Source organism: Halichoerus grypus, chromosome 4 (genome assembly GCF_964656455.1).
Source record: "Halichoerus grypus chromosome 4, mHalGry1.hap1.1, whole genome shotgun sequence".
Lineage (NCBI taxonomy): Eukaryota > Metazoa > Chordata > Mammalia > Carnivora > Phocidae > Halichoerus > Halichoerus grypus.
Window position 1 is genome coordinate 109708266 of NC_135715.1, and position 6000 is coordinate 109714265.

The following is a 6000-nucleotide window of genomic DNA, read 5'->3' on the forward strand; positions in this document are numbered from 1 at the left end:
TTAAATAACACCTGCAGGGTTTCAAGCTTCGGATTTAGTGTGGATGCTAATTATGTTTTCCAAGCAATGGTATTCTCCTATGTAGCCCCTATGTGCATTTTGATTTCCAATTTTCAAGTCTCATTTCTATCATTGCTATTTCAAAGTTCAGTGGAATATTTAGTCATCCTAATCAGAGGACCACATTTGATAAAACCAACTTTCTTGATAGTAGAAACAGCACTATCAAAATGCAGCATGGATTCCAATGCCATCTTCCTACCATGGGCCCCTCAAACTGTGGGGAGACACACTTGTGATCAGCCTGTTAGCCGCTGGATGTCACTGACGCTTACATAAATGGAGCTTAAGGGGCATTTATCTGACTGTAAAAATCATGACTTCAGTAGAAAGCAGTTTAGCTAGAAACATTTCACTCAGGCAATTTCTAATTTCAGAAAAATAGGCTCATAAAGCTCACAAAGGCGATACCCAACTTCAAGCGTGATTAGTTTCAGTTGTTTGTTTCAGCTTTAACTGGGATATGCATAAACAGCAGGTTTTGGGGGTGCATTCCATTTTGACAGCACCTGCCATTCTGCTTCTAAAGGGACACTGCCCAGTCAGGTTGGTGACATCCTGAAAGGCTTACCAGCAAGTCCAAATCATAAAACAATAACTTGGGAAATCCTTTTAATTCTATAATTATTGTTTTGTGTGTAACACAACATTCTACATTTAACTGTTTTCATGAGAATATATATTCTTATAAAAATTAAAGGTTATTTGAAGCGATTCAAATGTACTTCTTTTGGTACAAATGATTTGGATTCAGATTTTAAACAAGAAATTGGGCTTTGTAAAGCATAATTAATGATGACAAATGTCAGAAAAACATCATCAAATGTATTATAAAATGGTTTCCACCACAAAATTCATTCTCAAATCAGATTATGGCAAAGGAACATAATTTTCCTTGACTATTTCATGAATTCTCTTTCCAGGACATATCAGGGAAACCAATCAGATCTATCAGTAGATGGTCTACAGTGTAAATATGAAAAGATGCAGTAGGTTGGAAAGTTCTAACAAAATAAGGATTTATCTTTTGTCTTGAATATAGACACAAAGCAAATGTAGTATGTGAGTGGCTTGGAGAAAAGGCACTATATAAGAGCAAAGAATTATGACAAATGACATCGCAACAGACATGCTGCCATCCCAGAGCTTGAGCCATTTGAGAAGCTATTTTGAATTAATAACGCATGCCATCGTGATTACATTTGCTTAGCAGATACATTTTAAGAAATAACAGCCTGCAAGAGGAAACTGAAACAATAGTTCTCTATCTTTATATAACATATAATTGCCATTTTTCTTCAGAGAGAAAAGGTTCCAAGTCCATAGGAACTAGAGTCTAGGTTTTTATTTTTAAGTGGCTATATATTTGTGTATACATCAAAATAAATTTAATATCCACCCCCCAAAAAAATATTATATTACTAGAAATATAAATTCATGGGGACCAGATCACCCACTGGTAGCTCACATTGTCAGAGCTGAAGCGAGGTGGGGGGAGGGGGCGGGTGGCAAAGTAACTGAAATTGAACCAACTTTTTGCATGAGGAACGCAGAGAAGGCTAAAGCAGCAATGCGTGCCCAATCTCACCCCATCATCATCTCCTCCCACCAAAAACAGTCTTGAAAATATGTGAAAATACACACGTACATTTGGGCAATGTTATCTGTTGCTAAGTTGGTTGAAAAGGAAAGCTCTCCATCCAAATAACAGAGGCCAAGCAAATATGTCGTCAATTGCTCATAGTTCAGGTAGCAGGGAACACCTGGAATTGCATCTTTAGGCAATCTGGCGCTTGGCAAAAGGCAGAAAGACAACACGGTAAGGAGTTCCCTCCCTCTCACTTAAACGATGTTTCCACCTTAAATTAAAGCTGTAGCAGCAGTAGGTAAGGTGGTCAATGCAATTAAATTCAAAAACCTGAATGTATTGAACTTTCTGCAATTATACATGGGTCATCTCTGGACAATATGTTGGCCATCTGGTAGCATCTGTGCCGTTCCCTCTAATAGAGTTCCTGCTGTGGCTCGAGGCCATGGCAGGCAGCGCTAAGCAGGTCACATGTTGTGTCTTTCAGCCATATTTAGGTCACAATTTGGGATGGGAGGAGGCAGGAATTATCTTTTTGCACAAAGGCAATAAAAATGAATACTCCCTTGTAGGTATCTTGTGTTTTTTGTTAAAGAGCGAGAGAGTTACAGTTTGGTTCCATGCTTCATCCCAAGGCGTGCAAAAGATAAGACAGAATATCATATGCTGAAGGCTAAACGTTTGTCTGTATGTTTTCTTTTCTCACACAAAAAAATTTAAAAATGGGCCTTTGTAAGTGGTGGCATATCTGGGGTTTTTTTGTTTCTTTGTTTGGTTTGGTTTAGTTTGGTTTGTTTTACTAAGGGAAGGATGGATGGAAGGGGGAATTCAAAATCTATTAATTAGTATTTAGATAATGGATAGAATGGAGAATATTCTAGAATGCTCGTACATTCTAGAAAACTCTTTTTGAGAGAGAGGTGATAAAAAGAATATATCTATGCTTGTCTTTCAAATAGGAGAAGTTGCAAATTATACATACTTGTATTTTACCTCTAGACAGTTATTGAAAACTCACATCCTATTAGTTGACTCACAAAATGTGTACAAAAATCTCAGCAACACTGAGAAACACAATGCCTTTTTCCAAAGTAAGATCATTCTAGAAATGTGAATATGAAATAACAGGTCCTATTAAATCTTACTTTTGACATGGGTATAAAGCGTCCACCTGGCGTATTTACTGATTGCCCCCAAAAAACAACTACAGCATGCACATTTTGAAAGTATGAACCTTACATGTATTATCCAAGTTCACTTGATATAGATTTTAAAATGCAATATGGACAAGAGTCAAGTCCGACATAAGCAATTTCAGTTTGACATCAATTAGTGAGTAGCTTTTACTCTTATAGACATATTTATAATGGAAAGGAGTGCATTTAGACTTTAAGGTCCTGCCAACTAATCAATTTGATGAACTAATTGATAATAAATGTTAATTGACAACTAACAGCAGTCAATTAATTGCATTTCAAATGCAGCTCCAGGAAGCTGAGTTGAACATTATTCTACCTCAAGCTACTCAAATAATAGCTCAGCAATGACTTTGCAACAGGCCGTAAAGGTCAAAATGGGCGAGACTTTTCCTTATTAGGAGATCGGGGATCCCAGGGCCCGGGTTTACAAAAACAGGAGCCGCTCATACCCAGAGCTCCTCTCACTGCCCCTGTGCTGCTTCTCTCTCTCTCAGACAGTTTGCTGGCCTCCTGAGTCTCCTCTGGCTTTCCCTTTGGGGTGCAACGTGGAAAGCCAGTACTCACAGCCAAAGAAGCCGTTGCTTCTGCCAGTTATATAATCTGTCTCTTCGACGGAGCCACTTAACGAAAAGCTAAACCTACAAATGAGGACGGTTCTGTTTAGTTATGTGTCTTTGTAGCAGGAAAGATATGCCCCGTTTTCTAATTTCCTACAATTAAAGAGTGTTCAAGAACAAGTGAGATGGACAACTGGTGCATCTGGTACAATTCAGTCCTAAAAAATGCTCTCTGTTAGAGTTCCAGTGTTCTTCATTTTAGTCAGCTGATCCATACTAAAAGCCCCACAACTTCATCTGAAAGCTCTGCCCGTATCCTCAAAAGGAAACTCATTTTGTATATGTAATAAAGGTCTCACTAGCTTTTTGGACTCCAGAGCCTTGGCACTTCCTCTTCACTTTTCCTAGAAAGTTCTTTCCTCTATGATCTCATGCATCCTGTCATTACTTCATTCAGACTCCTGCGTACATGCCACCTCCTCAGAGAAGCCCCCCTGGCCAGTCTGCATCAGACCTACGCACATTCCTTTGTTCACTTTCTATTCTCTTATATTGCCTTACTTCTCTTCACAGCTCATATCGCTACCTGCCATTACATAGTCTTGGTTTATTTATCACTGATTTCCTTTACTTAAACGTAAACTCCATGGGGGAGGGACTTGAAGCTATTCATTGTGTATTCCTGATGCCTAAGTATTGCTCACAGTGGGTCCTCAGTAATATTTATTGAATGGATGACACCACTCTGGAAATCAACCCTCCCAGTGAACTGTTAACGATTGCATCTCTTCTGGCTCAAAGCAAACATCTAAGAAGGGCAATATGGTGGAATGGAAAGAAAACTGGAACAGGAGAGAAGAGAACCCAACTCCATCCTTGGCTGCATGAGCCATGTCATTTCGGGAAAATGACTCCACCTTACTGGAACTTAGTTTCCTCATTATAAAATGAGGGGCTTTGACAAGATGATTTTTTAAAATTCCTTCTCACTCTAAGTTTTCTCTGATTCTGTTATTTAATTTGTCCTATTTGGAAGAAAACAATCCTCCATTGTTCTTTTCTGGCTATGTTCTCTTTTGGAAAAAAAAAAATACAATAGAATCATGTGTGTTTCATAAAAATTGTTACCTCAGAAGGCTTTATGGAGTTAGAAAATGTCACTATAAAGTTAAATAAATGGCAGCCGAGGGAGAAATGAGTAAGGAATACAGGGAGAGGCTAGAAATTTTAAATGAAATTTCAAGTGAGACGTGAGATTTGAAGAGACAGTTGGAGCAAAGTGGGCCCTCTGACAGAGAAGAGGAGAATTTGGGGTCACAGAACTGAGAGGGGAAAATACAGAGGTAAAATGGGCAAAATAGAATTGGGAACTGTTTAAAATTTTGGACTTCAAGCAATACAATGTAATGGAGTGGTTTAATTTTAAGGAAAGAAAAACAGCCATAATTCAGAAAGAGATGGCAAAACAGTCCCCAAAGGGGGTGTGGGGGTAAGGTCCGCTGGTGATGTGAGTGGTGTGAATGATAACCCCACACATTCAGACAACCGTGAGCTCTTCAGACGCATCTGAGAATAAATAAATGTAGCTGGAATCAAAGCTTCTGGCTATAATGACATGGATTTTTACATTTTTGTTGCTCTTTCTTGAATCAGATCCAAGCCAAACTCCCTAAACCCCTAATATGCTGACCAGAAAAACTCACATTTTCCCTCAGAAATGTTAATCAAAGGGTTTAAACTTACCTCCTTTTGAAGGCAGTTGGTTGGATCTTCCCAGTTTTATCAGTCATCCTCTACCTGCCTGACTCTGTGTTTTTGTTTTTGAGGGGAAAAAAAAATAGGAGAGAAGCTGGTATAGTGACCTAAAGTCACTCTTTCATCTTCCTTTTGTTGAAATGACACGCGGATACCCTGGGGTAAGGTGGGAAATCCTATTCCACACGGGATGGAGTCATAAACTCTTATGGAATGTCATTGTCACGGGCGAATTCAGATATTATTTCAATAAACTCCTTTGAGCAACATAATCTATGAGTTTATTAAAAGACCCTCAGGTTTATTTGGTGGACTATAAATAATCTATATGCTCTCTCAAACAAAAAAATTCAAATGACAGAGCAAAGGCATTAAGCTTTCCCCTCCAGTTACATTAGGAGCGGATCTGTTTGCTGCCAGTGGCCTCCTGATACGCTAGCAGGGGCTGGATCAGTTCCGAATGTCTCTCTATGAGGACAACAACTGCATCTGGATTTCCCACAGCCTCTGAATGAGTGGTGGGTGAACCAGGGTTCAGAAGCACACAAATAAGCTGAGGCTATTTCTTTCCGCCTCGTCAAAGGGAGCAAGTGAATTTCATTTGCTTCTCCTTTGTGTCTGTCCACAGAACTCTTCATTACCTTCTTAAATTCTTTTTGCTACTGAACAACTCGGATTTTCTTCCAGCCAATACTGCCGCCCCACGCCCCCTGCACTCTCTCCCTCGCTGCCTCCTCCCCTCTCTCATTGTCTGGGCTTCCTCACTCACACATACCTTCACATTCTACCCAGTTGAATAATGACAAATAAAACTTGATAATTTCCTTTTCCACTAGAATGC